We start from the raw sequence: 16775 nt of genomic DNA on the forward strand, positions 1-16775 counted from the left end.
CCAACACAGGTAATATTTGGGCTTTTACTGGTGTTTGGCCCTGTGGTGGATTTCTCCTGTGTTCCACCACAGGGGAGTACAGGACAAAATGTGCCCCATTCTTTCCAATGTGGCTGTACTCATTCAGGCACATGCAAGCATCGAACACAGGTGGAACACAACTTGAGAAATCCACCACAGGGCAATGAAGTAATGAAAAGGAGATAACTGCATAACCTGTAACGATCACAGACACATTTTTACAGTATACATAGGCTTTTCTAACGCAAGCTGTCTGATAAATGTTTTTGCTGAAATATCTAATATATGATCCCATGGGGTATGGGCGTAGCTTTATAACATATTGTGCACAAGGCAGGCCTAGACAAATCAGATACAGATCCATGAGACAGCCCCAGCAGTCAGGCTCTACAATGGATGGACAAATGCCATGCTGGGCACAATTTCAGTTAGGATAAACTTTTATGTGGGTACACATCAGTACACACCAAAGCAGGATCTGCATGTTACTGTTAATCTATAAAAAAAAATGATTAGTCACAGGCTATCATAAACTGGCCACTGTATTTCACATCCAACTGTACATAGTTGCAAGCAACTCAATGACAGTCCCACCACTCAGTAACATTGAATGCTATGGATGCTATGAAAATTGGATCCCATTTTTTTATGGGAAACACTTTCTGCTGTAAGATTTAAATGGGGAGTGTTATAATCAGCTCTTCTGGTGTGATCAGACTAAAGGAGCAACACAGTGTAATTCTTATTACAATCCCATCTGAACCACATGATGAAAATACACTCTACATGTCTTTTAAGCACTTCCCACCCATTCGATCTATGCACTGGGGATTTCCCCCTAAATCCCTGACAGACATACCTGTACTGAAAAAAAGTAACTTCCTCTCCAAGAAAAAGTTACACAGTAATTTCAAGAGTAAAAAGAAGAATTAAAAACATTGTTTTTTGAGCATTCTTTGCAATCTGTGCAGAGCACACATTTGGTTCTAGAGGAATTTCACTGCCCTAAATAATTATCTGAAAACACCTACATATTAGTTTATGTCCTTTGGTTTTCTGGGAAGCACTGACCATGAATGTTCTATAAGCTGGTTACGACTAAAAATGCCTGTTTGTGTTTACATTCAGCTTGTGTAAGCTCACCTTATGGCTTGTACCTGCAGCGCTCCATCTGGGCACAGCTGGCAATAGAAGGAACCACGCTCAATTATTAATGTTATATAAGTTTAATAACAGCCACATCTACATACTGGAGGGGATGCATTTCGGTCAGTCAGCAGGGAGAGTCACACAGCCTGCAAGCCTCTAGACGCTCTGGGGAGGGAATTTTATTTAATCTGGCACATGCTCTGCTTCACTTGCTCCTGCCAAGAAATGTTAAACTGAATCATGCAAGTGAAAACTTGCTTATAAATTTATGTGATGCTGCCAGGGGAGGAAGCAAATGTGGGGAAGGTGCAAGAGGCACAAACTAACATTGCTTTGCTCTGTACCCCCAACACATGTGTGCAGTGCTTACTGGCAACCAGATGGTTTTGGTTTCCATTGGTTTACAAGAAATCCCATGAATTTCTGAAACAATTTTCAGAGCATTATTTTCACACCAGTCAGTCCTTAGGACAGAGATATCATTCCATCCCCTACACATGGACCAGATTATTTTGAAACCTCTCTAGGTGTTTCTGTCTTTCTGCCTTTACCAACTGTGACATCTTCACTGCTAATTCTTCACACTCCCCTCCCTATGCACCTCCTGGAATGCTACAACTCACAGCAAAGTGTTATCTTTTCATCTATTAATCCATTAATCTCTTGGCAAGAAGGAAAGCATGGCTCTCTATTTCAGATTCTGTATCCAAATATGCACTTTTATTCAAGAGGGTGTGTATTAGTCTTGCTTCTTGTACACCACTTGTACTGCTTTTCCTTCCTTCTGCTTCAGTTTCTGGTTTATTTTGTTGTATCTTGTATAATTACCACCAGAAGAGAACATCACTCAAATGCCATCTTGCCTATCTTCACCTTTTACATCTTTTCCCTTGAGCCAGAACTCCATTAATTGGCTCATGTGACCTAACATGTATGTGTGCCCTTGGTTTGTTTGTGTGCACCGTAAATCGTATGATCCCCTTGGCCCTGGTACTTAAAATGACAATTTTCTATTTCAGATTACAGAATGGCTCATACTGCTAGAAAAAGCATTTTTATGAAAATGTTTTATTTAGAAGAAGCAGGGTTTTACATATGAGCTGTTTTATGCAATATATTTTTTAGACCCCTACATTGTTCAGAAATAGTTTTCCTTTAATAAGCAAGAGCACGGATCCCATACACGAATTACTGGTTTGTAAACTCAGCTTAAAATGATTAATCTGGCTCATTGGCTGTTTTTGTGTGCATTCAACTTTTTTAACTGTCAAGTCCAAGTGTCACCTTTTTGCCTTCTTGATAATGCCACTGATTTCTCCAGCTGAGTACCTCATGCTACATGCAATTTAACTACCATTTCCAAACTACAGATGCTGCAAGGATTTGTAATTATTGAGATGAAATACAGGTGGTTCTGAGAGACCACCAGGAGTGCATGAGAATCCAAGCGCAGACATAGGGTGTTTGAGGATTCCTCTTTACAAAGCCGCCTCTGAACTTGGCAGCTTGCCCTACTCTAAAAGTTTGTATCCTGAGGCCGCCCACATAGTCCAACTCATATAATGCGGTTACACTGTCAAAACACTCATTTAAAAAGTTATATTGGAAGATCAACAAAAGGCATCAAACATTTTAATAATCATTTTTAAAAGCCCATTGTCATTTTGTGTTTTTAAATGTACAAATCACAAACAGGGGTACTTTTTTTCCCGGAGACTAAGGAAAATATCTCACATCAGAGTGTGAACAAAGAAGATGACAGATAGATGAGGTCATTAAAAGTGAGATGTGCACGAGTATGTGGAAATGCAATGTGAAAATAGGCAATAGTAAAACACTGCATTGTTCACACAATAGACCGAAAAGGCTAACAGGAGTTTTCTACCAAATATATCCTTCCTCTGTAACTGTGTGTTCCTATGGCAACTTTCCTGTGTTTCCTTCCATGCAGCTTTGTGTAGCGCACAGACAGATTTATACATGCATATTCATCATACAACAGGCTGCCATGTGAGACCATTCCTCTGGATATATATGCACTGACAACATGACTATAAAGATTAAATACATGATTATAAAAAATACGCTCTGGTTGGCTTTAGTAGAGGATATAGCCACTGTCAGCAAGAAGCTGCCAGGGCCTGATGTTTAAAAGTGGAATTTCCCAAAGACTTTATATGAGGTTATATGTAAACCTTCATTTAAGAATTTAGTTAATATTTGTTAAAGCTACAAATTACATACCATTTATGAGATAGTAATAGGGCGACGCTTGCTTTGGGAAAGGAACATTCCTTCTCTGTATAGATGACAGCTACCATACTATATTCCTTAGCCCGAATTCTCCCTACAGATTTAAAAAAAAAATAAAAAAAAATAGCACAATATAGTGTTGATTTATTTCCATAAGAGCAGTAGGCAACTTGCGCTTTTTCTGCAATGAGTTGTTCTTAAAGAGATACTGACACCGGATATTAAACCTTTTTTCTACATCTATCATAACATTTTGCAGGCTATTTTAAATTTTGGCTTTAAAGTATTTGCCCAATGCTTTTATATTATCTCTCTGATCCCCAATGTTCCTCTATGAGGGGGCGGCCATATTTGTGCAGAAGGAGGCCGTTAGCATTGGAAGCTATAACTGACAGGCTGAGAAGGGACAGTCAGGTTGGCAAAACAGTCAGGTTTAGGAACTTCAAATAACAATTACTTACATAAGCAGCCCTATCAGTGAAAAATGATTAACATGACCTATAGGGAACTTTTAGTGTACATTCATATTTCGAAAAGTAGTTTTTTAGTGTCAGTATCACTTTAACACCACTTTCATTAAAGGCACTTCTCGTCAAAATGTGCTCCTTTAACTTGCGTATAGTTGTGAGTTTGGCACCGCTCAGTCCTTCCTGCCTTCCATTCTGAATGAAGCTCAGCTGTGTCTATTGAGGCAGGGGAACCCCAGCGCTACCACCACCTCCCGACCAGGCGGAAGCATCAGGGTTCCCTTCATGGCCTGCTTCAATCATCGCAGCACAGCTGCACCAAAAGAACAGGGCGCATGTGTCACTTGCATCCTGAACACCAGGCAATGAAGTCAGGAAGACTTAGAAAATATAGTTGCACCCGATTTGAGATGAAGCACAGGCACACAACAGTTGTGTCAATTTTGGCAAATTTTGCTCACCGCATTGCGTTTATAAATGAGCCCTTATATGTCTGAACAAATATACAGCATATGTATAATATATGTCTCGAGTGATAGGGATGCTATTTTACTGTAGTTTGAAATTTAGTTATACATCAAATTAGTTCCTTTTTTAAAATCTAATTTCCAACAACTAAGTAAAAATAACCCCCCACAAAGCCATTATTTATATCTCTCCTGTAAGAGGAAGTCCAAACAAAACTGCCTAACCACACACCCGAATGCTTGATTCCTTCACTGCATTGGTGGTGCATACCTTCTATACACCGGCATGGTCCTTCCAACAGCAGACGAATTGTAACAGAGCTGCACACACTAGATATATGCAGTTGGGGAGCTAATCCCATTTATTTTCACCACCTTAGATCCCCCTAAAAAGGTCCCCCCAAAATGTTGATCTAAGGTACTCAAAATAAATGGGGTAAGCTCCCCAAATGCATATATCTAGGCTCCCTTACAATTCGTCTCCTGTAAGAGAAACACTAAGGGGCTGATTTACTAACCCACGAATCCGACCCGAATTGGAAAAGTTCCGACTTGAAAACGAACATTTTGCGACTTTTTCGTATGTTTTGCGATTTTTTCGGATTCTGTACGAATTTTTCGTTACCAATACGATTTTTGCGTAAAAAAGGCGAGTTTTTCGTATCCATTACGAAAGTTGCGTAAAAAGTTGCGCATTTTTCGTAGCGTTAAAACTTACGCGAAAAATGCGCAACTTTTCGCGTAAGTTTTAACGCTACGCAAAATGCGCAACTTTTTATGCAACTTTCGTAATGGATAGGAAAACTCGCGTTTTTACACAAAAATCGTATTGGATCCGAAAAATTCGTAAAGAATCCGAAAAAATCGCAAAACATACGAAAAAATCGCAAAGTACCGATCATTACGAAAAAAACGCAATCGGACTCCATTCGACCCGTTCGTGGGTAAGTAAATCAGCCCCTAAGAATAGCCCCTATCCCACAGCTGGCAAATATGTTTGGGTTGCCAACCTTCAAGTTCAGGTAATCGCTGCATGCAGATTTACAGGTTAATGTTGCCCACTGAATGGCAAATTAGTTCAAGACATATGGGTATTTATGGAGCAGGGAAGAAACAGGAAAGAAAATGCAAATTTACACGGAAACCCACTGAAGCGTAAACTCATTTTAGGAGTAAAATATGCATACATATAAAAACAGGATCTGCATGACATGAAAAGCAGGTTTCTTTAATGAAACAGAAGGCACACAAAGGCTTCCTGTATCACTAAGGGGCCATTCTGGGGTGCTTTAAGAAAATGCAGCCTTCCACTGACAAGGAGGAATGTCAAAATATATTACATTATTTTTACTTAATTGTTCAAAATCTGATACATGAAAATTTAGCTGACAAAGATTCCTGTGCTGAAGGGGAGAATAGTGTGGCGTTCAGGCACCTGACCACCGCACTATTTGCTTTGTTCTAATCAGGCACAAGGATCCAACCCTTAAAAAAACAAACCAAATCTGCCAGCCAGTTTATTGTTTATCCAGAAATCTATTGTACTATATCCCACTATACAATTCTCCTAGCCGGAGGGCAATATCTGGCTGCAGATTACAATTTGGGGTCCATGTCAGTAACAGCACTCAGTGATTCCCCTTTGCTTTGAAGGGGGCAATTTTAAGCATTCTGCCCCCCTCCCATAAAGCCACAAAGCCCTAGAATCTGCTTTGTGCACCATTAAAAAGTTACTGCTTTTTATGAGGAACAAAGGAGCTCACCACATTAGTAAGTGAGCCACACAAGTCTGGAAAAGAATGGTTTAGTGTACAGTTAATCTTGCCTTGAGGATGCTACTTTAGGAGTGCTTCAATACAAAAAACCAGCACTCAGTATCCATTATACTGAATGGGAGGTAGCACAGGCTGTTTTTGGGCATAGCTTAACCCCATGTCAAATACGAGGTTAGGTGAGTTTACCTATTTGTTACTAAGTAAATGATCTGCAATTTGCCATGTCTACGAGTCATTTCTTCATTAAAAATTTTAGTGGGTTTGGCTCAAATAAAATATATAATAGGGGTAATTTATGACCACAAGAACATTTGCTCTTGCCCACTGTCAGTTGCACAAAAAACTCTATACATTAATGGTACTTGTGTCAACATGCGCTTCTTCAGCTTCCATATAGTTATGCTTTGCGACACTGCCTTCCTACTGTTTTGAATTTCATAGGGTGATCTATTAAAGACAGGAACCCTGGGAACTATAGCCACCCCCAAACAAGGCAGTAGCTCCAGCAATGCCATAAGTAAGGAGGAAATATGCAACTGGAGAGGTGGGGGTGGGGGTAATCTTGCAACTGGGCCTGGCCAAGGATAATTGGGTTACTGAGCTCCAGAGTTTATACAGTGCCCTGTATCAGTCATCACGGAGCAGTTGTGCTTGAATAGGGCATGAATGTCACTCTCACACTAAATGCCAGAAATTAAACCAATTGAACTTGACTGGAGTGATTGCAGTTATGCTATGGGATAAACATTGTACTCCGGGGAAATAACATGGTGATTTCCCTTAAAACTGCACTCAGACCACTGCGCCTGCAGCCCCAAATGACCCCTAATATCTGGCTATAATGAAAATATAACAGCTTCAAAGTATAATGTTCCTGGCTGGTTCCTAACTGGTGGATTTACAAATGGACAGTCAGTGGCAACACATCTTTCAATGAATATATAAAATTGTCAAAATAGCACTTCCGTTTCCAGTATAATCTCACATAAAAAATGTTTCTATCCTTACTTGTATCATCGATTACAAAAACATTGTTTTATTCCTTTCCTGTATAATCTTTGAGAGATGCACTGTTTCTTCTTTTTCCAGTTACAGAGTAAACTGGAAAAGTAACTTGATAAAGGGTATTAACCCGAAACATGTCGTGTTACCACTACCCATAATAAATGTTTTTGCAGTTAATCTGCTGGAGCTTTTTTTCCTATTTTTGGATTTTTGCAGTTGTATTTGGTTGCAGCACAGAGCAACAACTAGGAGCTAAAGCATTTTTCGTAAGTACTTTATACAAAGTTCACCAATAATTTTTCATTTTTAAAATAAGGAGAGATAGCCCTTTCATGTACTCACTGGAGACACAGTCAGGGCATATTGCTTGAAATTATCACAAGTTACTTTTAATGGGGGACCAGCATATTCCTAGGGATGCATATATCAAAATGTAATACATAATGAGCCCTGAATATCCTGTAAATTCTAGCCATATAAACGGTGCTAAGTAATGTCATCAGTTATAATTGGTGTTGTGTTTTGATATGGTCACGGCATTTGGTGAATTACAATAGCCTTATATTTTACAATGGGGGGGAGGGTACATTATTCACTATACAATACACCATTGAAACTTATATCTTATATCTCCCCACTCCCAAGGCTGGTTACCAGAAAAAAGTGATTTTGTGCCCCATCTTTTTGGGATACTTTGAGACTACAACACACAATGAACAACTGTAATACAGGTATGGGACCTCCTATCCAGAATGCTAAGGACCTGGGGTTTTTCGGATAAGAGATCTTTCCCAAATTTGGATTTCCATACCTCAAAATCATTAAATCAATAATTAAACCCAACAGGATTGTTTTGCCTGCAATCATTTTAAAAATATGAAGTATTTCATTGATATGGACTGTATGGGAGATGGCCTTGCCAAAATCATTATCATAACTGTGCTTAAATATTGACTCTCCATTTGTGTGCATCCTATTCTTCTATCACCTGGCCGTTCCCATATCAGGTTATGCTTAGCACTGTGTTCAGCTAATCACTTCAGGAAGAGCAAGAAATCCTGTTTTATAGAGAAGCAATAAGATACACACCAGTCTGGGGTTTATTTAAACCATGGATCATTTACACAGGGTGACTGAGTCACATAAGCAGTCTGCCACCTACAATCATAGCTTAAGGAAGAATTCAGACATAGATGCAGCATATCATAGTGCCACTAACTAACTTGTCACTGCAAACATAATCAAAGGGCATATGTATTCTCCAAATGTTGAAAAAAAAGGTTTACAAATATGTCAACACTCTACCAGTAGTCTATAATTCTCAATTCTTTTCATCAAGACCTCACAAAATGCCAACACTCAGGCCTTACATATTGCTACAGACAGGGCTAGGGACTTTGGCAAATAAAAGAAAGACAATTCATTAAAGGAATACGGTCATGGGAAAACATGCTTTTTTTTTCAAAACGCATCAGTTAATCGAGCTTCTCCATCAGAATCCTGCATTGAAATCAGTTTTTCAAAAACACAGATTTTTTTTTATATTTAATTTTGAAATTTCACATGGTATTGCCATTTACTTCATTTACCAGGGTGCCACAGCCATGTGACCTGTGCTATAATAAACTTCAGTCACACTTTACTGCTAAGCTGCAAGTTGGAGTAATATCACCCCCTCCCTTTTCCCCCCAGCAGCTGATCAGCAGAACAATGGGAAGGCAGCAAGATAGCAACTCCCAGTAGATATCAGAACAGCACTCAATAGTAAGAAATCCAAGTCCAGCTGGGGACTCCTCCAGTTACATGGGAGTAGGAGAAACAATATGTTACCTGAAAGCAGTTCTAATGTGTAGCGCTGGCTCCTTCTGAAAGCTCAGACTCAGGCACAATGCACTGAAATGGCACCTAGACACCAATATTACAACTAAATTGTAGGTATTATACAATATTTTCTGATTATGTCCCTATTAGCATGCTAAATTTTTATACTGTGTTTTTCAGAGGAAAAACTATTGGTTGGGCAGCACTGATTAAATAAATGGGTCAATAATAGCTGATTAAATGCTTTGTAATTGTAATTCCTTGGAAACTTTCTACAGTGTGGCGGCAGAGATGTTCCAATAAAAATACAAAGACACAGATTTTTTGTTTCTGTATGGTTCTTGTAACAGTTTTCATTTTAGCATGAGTCTGCCACAATAGTGTACTTTAATTCTTGTGCTTATAGTGACAAAACCCTCCTCCTGATTCTTTTGTTGATGAGATTTATGTCTACACCAAATCACATATATATTATACTGTACTGAAGTGATGGCAGGCAAAGAACCCAAAACAACTCTTGCAGCTTTAGCCAGAGGCCTCAATAAAACATTCCATAAGAAAAGCACACACAGAAATATCAATTTTCTCAAAAAAAAACTGGTTGTGGTTTAATAAATTCCATACAAACGAACAAACAGTGGTGAAATTTTGATTTGGAATACTATAGCGAGCTCTTTTTTACCTTAAGAGTACAGAGTTAATCTATAGTATCTATCTTCTCTTCCAATACACTAATATTTATAGGACTAGACTAATCCAGATACTGTTCCCCATCACCAGTCAGGAAGGATTTTTTTTCCAGAGATAACTTTGTATAAAATATAAGGATTTATTTGAAAGGTTGAACTTGATGTCCAATTTCAATCTCAACAGTTATGTAACTATGTAAGACTTAAGTGGAGAGATAACACTGTATTTCATGCACCCATGCTGCTGCTAAGATCCTGTAGGCATTTAAATCAGATGTTTATAGGCCCTAAGCTGGCACAAGAACTCGGCCATGAATAATTTTTACTTACAGTCCAGTGATTTAAGCTTAAAAATAATTCCTACCTAGCGAGGGGAGTTCTTCCCATGGTTACGGCACAGCTGCCAACATTTGAAAATCACTTTTAAGCACAGGTTGCTTCTCAGCAGGTATGCCTAAGCCCATCACTTTCTTGCTAAGCCAAAACATGGTGTTTTTTTTCTCTGACCATAAACATAGTTATGTAGAGTTTCAAATATTTATATTTAATGGATGCATAACAAAGGTTAGCTTTTGCAGTTATAGGTAACCACTAAAACAAAAAGTTGCAAAATTATATTAAAAGCAAATTGGGTTGCGGAGTTAATTAAGCCTTTGACATTTACGTCTGGGTTACATATAAAATATAACATTTAAATCAATATGGTTACTTTTACTTTAATACAGTATGTATGAGTTTTGTATGTTTCTGATTTATGAAGCTTCACTACTCATTTGTGGCAAAAAGTAAGTTTGGGTCCAGCTTTAATACATCATACCACTATAAAATAATGTTTGACAGATAGCAATTAAATATTCATGTTATGACCTCTTCTGTTTTAACATATTTGGTTTTCCCTTCAGCAACAGAAAACATTTTTGCCTGTCTTCTCCAATACATAAATTGTTATATTACTGATATAGTGAATAACGTACCCCCTTATTGTAAAATATAAGAACATTATAAGACACCGAGGGGTTCCATGACCATATAAAAGCATGAGGCCGAAGGCTGAGCTGTATAAAATACCTAATATTCACAGAGGTTCTATGAGAAAGCCCAGGGATAGTGCCAAGGCTGGTGCTTACCAACCCCCTTAAACTAGCCAGAAATCCAGTTTGGTAGAGTGTTTGAATGAGGTAGAGGTTCATGACTGCTGGTGTATGAGTTATGTCACTACACAGAGAAAGGGATAAGGAAAACACCAAACTAAGATCAGAAAAGTCAGGTCTGACCAAGACAAACAAAGTGAATTAAACAAAAAACACTTGGGCAATGAGTATAAGCAAAAACGTCTTTCTTTGGCCAATGATGCAATTTATGAAACTTTGCTTTAAATTAATTAGGTTTGGCTACGCTGCCAAGCACATGTCTGGGCATATGCTACAATGTGCTAATAAGTACATGAAACCATAAACACAAAGACGCAGCTCATCGAAAAACTAGCTTGATAAAGATAACGGTAGATGGAGCCTAACCAAAGCAAAATAGCAAATCTTTCAAAAGTGTACTTAACGACCTTTGCAACAATCTGTGGAAACAATCAACACCATAAGCTTACTGTATATGAAATATCAATAGATGTGTTGTTTATTCTGACTGCCACAAACAGAACAATATCTGGAAAAATGTATTGGGTGGAAACCCATTTCGAGCAGAGGTTCTTTACTAGGAAGAAAAAGTGGGTGAGAAGCCAACACACAATCATATGTACTTTAATGCTCTCAAGTTCAGGAAAAGACATGCTTGAAATGAAAATACTTGGAATCAGTCTGAAAATCATCTTTTAAGGAAAAAAATGATGGCTAGTCTTCCTATCTCTGACTTATACAAGAAGCCAATTAATGTTGCAGTTTTATGCTGCTGTCAGGATCACTTAAACACAATATTCGCTCATACGTGAAACAGCATTTTCTTATTTCTCATGTTCTCACTCCCCAAACACACTAACAAACATTCATATGCAGTGCTCAGCTCATGTTTTACAACTCTCTGGTACTAATTTAAAGGTAAATATATTGTAAGGCAGGACATAGTTAATATCTCATTTGGTTTTTAATGGACTTTACGGTACATTAAGGGGCATAATTATTAAGGTATGTCAAATATTTTTCTCCCATATAAACTGTGCAAAAAAGTGAAGTAGTCTCTCTTTTTAAATAAAATCCCATTCTTGTCCTTATTGTGAATTAACGCCATGCACTGTGATCACAGAAATATTACACTACAAAAGGTAAACACCCATATGTAATAAAAGTCATTAAAGGGGACCTGCAACCTTAATACATAATTCCAAATCCTTAATTAATCATGGATATTTTAAAAGGATGGAAGGAAGGATGGAGGTATGGATGTTTTAATAAAAAAAATAATTTTGGTTTCATCTTTAATTTGCAAAGAACTTTTAATACAGCTTTTTCTTTGTGGATGACAGGTCCCCTTTAAGTTTGAACAGGTGAAGTAACTCATACCAGCTAAAAAGACAGGTCGCCAGTAAATTCTACCTGCTGATTGGTGCTGTAGCTGATTAGACATAACACCTCTATTTACAAAGGGGGGCAGATTCAGAACACAGAAACGTGCAACTGAGAAGCCAGAATTGTGTCACTCTCCCAGTGACACAGTTATCCTCCCTTTCATTTATTTTATTCTTATGATTGTCAGTCTCCTTGGGCCAGTGATTGGCTCTTAAAGGAGACCTAGGGAAATCAGTAGGTAGATGGCCACATCAACGAGCAAATGCAGACCTTTAACCCTTCCCGAACCAGATTCGGTTCGGGATTCAGCAGAATCCATCAGGGTGGGCTCAAAGGGTTCAGCCGAACCCAAAAAAAGTGGGTTTGGTGGATCCCTAGATGAGACAGAGCCTACTTTCACATTTCAACAAAAAAGATGTCCCAGGGGTAACACATTCTTCACATAAAACTACATGTTTGTAAAGTGAACACTAAAGAAAAGTGAACTCATCTTCCAAACCCCCCTGCTGTTCTTTTCCACTGTTAAAGGCAGAAACCCAAACCAATGTTCTCACATTTATAGGGGTTTTGTGATGCTGTATTTATGCAGATGAGGTCATTCTCTGTAATATAAGAGTTACTTGTAAAATCTAGACAGGCTCTTGAATTCTTGCAGCAACAGAGTAAATCAATGTATGTATGTCACTCTCGGCTCACAACTGGCATTCTTTACATCCTCCATAAAATAAAAAGAGAGAGGTAGAGCATCCAACACCACGTGCCACAAAAAAATCACTTCATTATATGGAGGTGGGGAACATTATGTCTCCTTCCCCACCCATTCAATGAAAAGCCTCGAGGGAGTGAGTTTTATCCTTTATGTCATGTTAAAAAAATAACACTGACATTAAAATCCTTGCTATTAAGAGTGAGTCGGGAATTCCCAGCCAGTGTAAGTATAGACATACAGGGTAACCAGACCTTGCCTTTACATGGGAGTTGCAGAGTGCAGGGTTTTATAGAAATACTAGAAACACTGCACAATGCATTTCTAATGAGCCTTGCCAATTAAAGAGGAACTTTTTTACAAGTGCCGTTTAACTCTCATTTATTTCATTTGTATGTAACGACCGATGAGGGCAGAGAATTGATCCGCCTGTACTGGCCAGTTAACCTGTCCAATTTTCTACTCCAATATCAAGCAATCAGCAAAACTCTGTTTAATGCATACAAGAAACAAATTGACAAATTATCTCTCACCATCTGCAAGGTGCTTCACACAGTCTTCTGTATCCTGACAAAAAGTGGGACTCATTTATAAACACTGGGCAAATTTGCCTATGGGCAGTAACCTATAGCAACCAATCAGTGATTGGCTTTTTTTCAGCCTGCTGCAGGTATAACAATGAATGCAACAGTTTGATTGGTTGCCATGGGTTACTGCCCATGGGCAAATTTTTTCTGTTTCTGGGGGCAAAAAACACATGGAATATGAATATGCCTCCCTGGCATACACAGTACAAGTGTCCATGCACATCAAGTCTCTTGCACCCAGGGGTGGCACACTGAATCTACCCTAGGCTTGTGCAAGGAAGGTAATGCAAGTGGAACCCTGTGGGTATAACAGGTCTGTTATTCACTAGGTAAATACACTAGATATATTGCTTCTATCCATGGGAAGGGTGAAATAGCCCTTATGCCCAAATACAAACCCATACATGCTTTTTAACAAAATATTGACATAAAACATACACAAAAATGAATGCATATTTGTAAATCACAATATTTAATTATATGGAATGTTCCAATATGTATTCATGGTTTGAAAGTTATCTTTACAGGGATTGCCTCTGGCATATAACGTTTTCACTATCACAAGATACCGGAGTGCTGCTGTTTTCCATCGTTCAGCAGGAGGAGAGCTGGTTTCTGCTACACTGTTTCAATAGTCAGAACCAGCACGAAGTGCAGCGAATAGCAAAGGACAGACAGACCCTGCTTTCATCAGCACTTACATTTACAAATAACTTTTCTATATATAATAGAAATTATATATATAATTTCCATATATTGCAAAGTTGCTTAGAATTCCATGTCCTTTCTTTTTTTTTTAGCTTAAACTTCTAATTATCTTCTGTCTATCTGTAAGTGTTTTGGTACCAGCAGTAATAATAATTAGCTGATGTTCTATAGGCTTTTTTAGGTTTGTGGTGAGACACTGCATATGTTGGATAGAATGATAAGAGTCAACACTTATATGCAAAACATGTAAAGCATTGTTTTAAGTCAGTTACAGCAAGGTCAATGGCAAGTAGCACATGTGGTTTTGCCCTTAGTCATTTCCAATGTGTTACTTATTAGGTAACTGTCAGTGCTCCTGTACAATTCTATCTATTTACATAGACTATGTTTTTATGTGAGCACTGTTTGGGTGTTTGCCTGGTACCAGTACATAAATATACAATCATGTAGAGGCAACTATATACATATAACCTGGAAAAGGTGTACTACGTGCACATGCAAGGCAAGGCAGTAACATACCTAAAATTAGGCATGAGTTAATACATGTTTATATGGCACGAGTGCATGCAATAGTTGGAAATGGAAGAAAATGCAAGGCATGTCAAAGTACGGTCATGCTGAATACAATGTATGGCAGGCAAGAGAACAAAGTATAAAATGCTAGGCAGGCATGCAGTTCTAAGCATGTATTGTGCATATGGAAAATATTAGGCAGCTGTCAAAGCATGAATGTAATATACTAAAGGGTCAGCAGTGGGACGTGATGTTACGTCACTACCAGTAGATGTATAGGAAATCTAACTTTAAGTGATTGCAATTGTGCTGTTCCTTCTTAACGACCATAAATGATAGTATGTACTGACATGTAAGTAATCATACAAGCTTGCTATGTGACAGTGTGATGTATAGACATCCCAGCACATTAGTCAAACCACAAATAGATCATTGTGCCATTGTTTCAATGTCATTCACACCTTCATCGGGACAGTAAGGTTTAATAATAGGAGCACATTCTGCTTTTTTACTGGACTGATAGGGTTGTGCCAGGGGCAATATAATCAAGTCACTAATTATAAATGAGAACTCTCCAAATTCAGAACCCCCTGGCTCAACTATAAATCAGAGCACCCACAAAATGCATTCCATTATAAAAGAAAAGCAGCAGGTTGCAGTTTAGCAACTGGAAGTCCCCACACTACACCAGATACTGCCAGCAATAGTATGTTTATCACTATAAATCAAGTAGGTGTTTATAACAGATGTCAGAACATGTAAATAACATGAAGTGCCAGAGCAAATATATATATATGTACAGTATAGCGCCAGCGGGTGTCTTCAACATTTAGGCATAATACAGCCAGAGGGATAAAGATGTATCTATATTTATTTCCATAGTACATAAGTTTTGTAACCCATAGCAACCAGACACTTGATTTTAGTTGCCTAAATTGGGCTAGACAACTGTAGTGGATAGATGTTTCTGTACTCACACCTTGTGTCTCAACCCTTTCTCCTTGTAGAGTGTAAGCTCTTTTGGGCAGGGCCCTCTTCACCTCTTGTATCGGTTATTGATTGCTTTATATGTTACTCTGTATGTCCAATGTATGTAACCCACTTATTGTACAGCGCTGCGGGATATGTTGGTGCTTTATAAATAAATGTCAATGTAATGTAATGTACCGGGGCACTTAGCAAATAAACTCCACTATGGCTATAGAGTAGTGCCATGGGTAATACAATAAAGTGCCCAAGTTTTGCCCTGGCGCAGTAACCCATAGCAACTAGGATGCTTTCCTTTACACAGGAGACCAATACGTGCTACCTGTTAAATAGGTGCAACTAGACCTGCAGTAAACTTTGCAGCTTTTACAGCATAAGCCCCTAATCACTCTGTACAATAACCCAGTAGAGCAGCAATACATGTATATTATTAGTGCATATAAGGCTTCAATGGAGCAGTGAGCAGCAGGGAAGGTTAGCGCGGCGCCATTACTTAGCTATACATGAATACATGACCCTGTAGGAGTCAGGGCACTATAGAGCGCAGTACCTTTCTATGTGCAGCCGGTCTCTCTCTCCCAGCCCGTCCCGTCTCTTTAGGATCTCCACTCCGCTGCTATTCTCTTCCCCGCAGCCAGCTGCCGTCACGTGGTGCGAAGTTTGGCGCCACGCCCCCTCCCCATGTGCAGGGTGTGTATGTTCTGTGGAGAAGGGAGGGTCCCGCCTTTAGGCCCTTGGCTAATCATTTCCCAGAGGGGAGGGGCGGATTTAGGCACCGAGCCAATGGTATGAGAAGGCGGGAGTGCGCGTTTGTGTTAGTGCGTAGATTGGGGACGGGGAGCGGGTAGGGGTTGCGCGCTCACCGGTTGGGGAAGGATTGCTGAAGGCGTCAAGCGCGTCCTGGCCTTCCCCTCTCCGCCAAGTTAACCCATTATATTAGGGCTTTTCGTTTCTTATTTGTGCGGCGTGAGTGGGTCCGTAAGGGTGTTGTGCGCTGAATAGAATCAGTACTACATGGTATAGACCTAAGGGCGTTAGTGCTGCTATTGGTTGGCAATTAAAGAGCTGCTAAGGTTAGAGTATGGGGAATGACTAGAGTCAGAGGCCTGTG

At 39.0% G+C, this 16775-nt stretch overlaps 1 protein-coding gene across 5 annotated transcripts in view; it reads right to left on the reverse strand.

Moving 5' to 3' along the window:
* ppp2r3a (protein phosphatase 2 regulatory subunit B''alpha) overlaps positions 1-16366 on the reverse strand; it is a 95006-nt gene extending 78640 nt beyond the window's left edge. For 4 of the 5 annotated variants that reach the window (XM_031902683.1, XM_031902681.1, XM_031902684.1 and 1 more), the window contains exon 1: positions 16215-16366. The gene's annotated coding sequence lies outside the window, so the exon portion shown is untranslated. Of the gene's footprint in view, positions 1-3414; positions 3518-16214 lie in introns of all 5 variants that reach the window. The other variant, XM_031902680.1, reaches the window with a different exon arrangement.
* Between the last annotated feature and the right edge of the window lie 409 nt (positions 16367-16775).

The sequence above is a fragment of the Xenopus tropicalis genome, chromosome 5 (assembly GCF_000004195.4).
Source record: "Xenopus tropicalis strain Nigerian chromosome 5, UCB_Xtro_10.0, whole genome shotgun sequence".
Taxonomy (NCBI): domain Eukaryota; kingdom Metazoa; phylum Chordata; class Amphibia; order Anura; family Pipidae; genus Xenopus; species Xenopus tropicalis.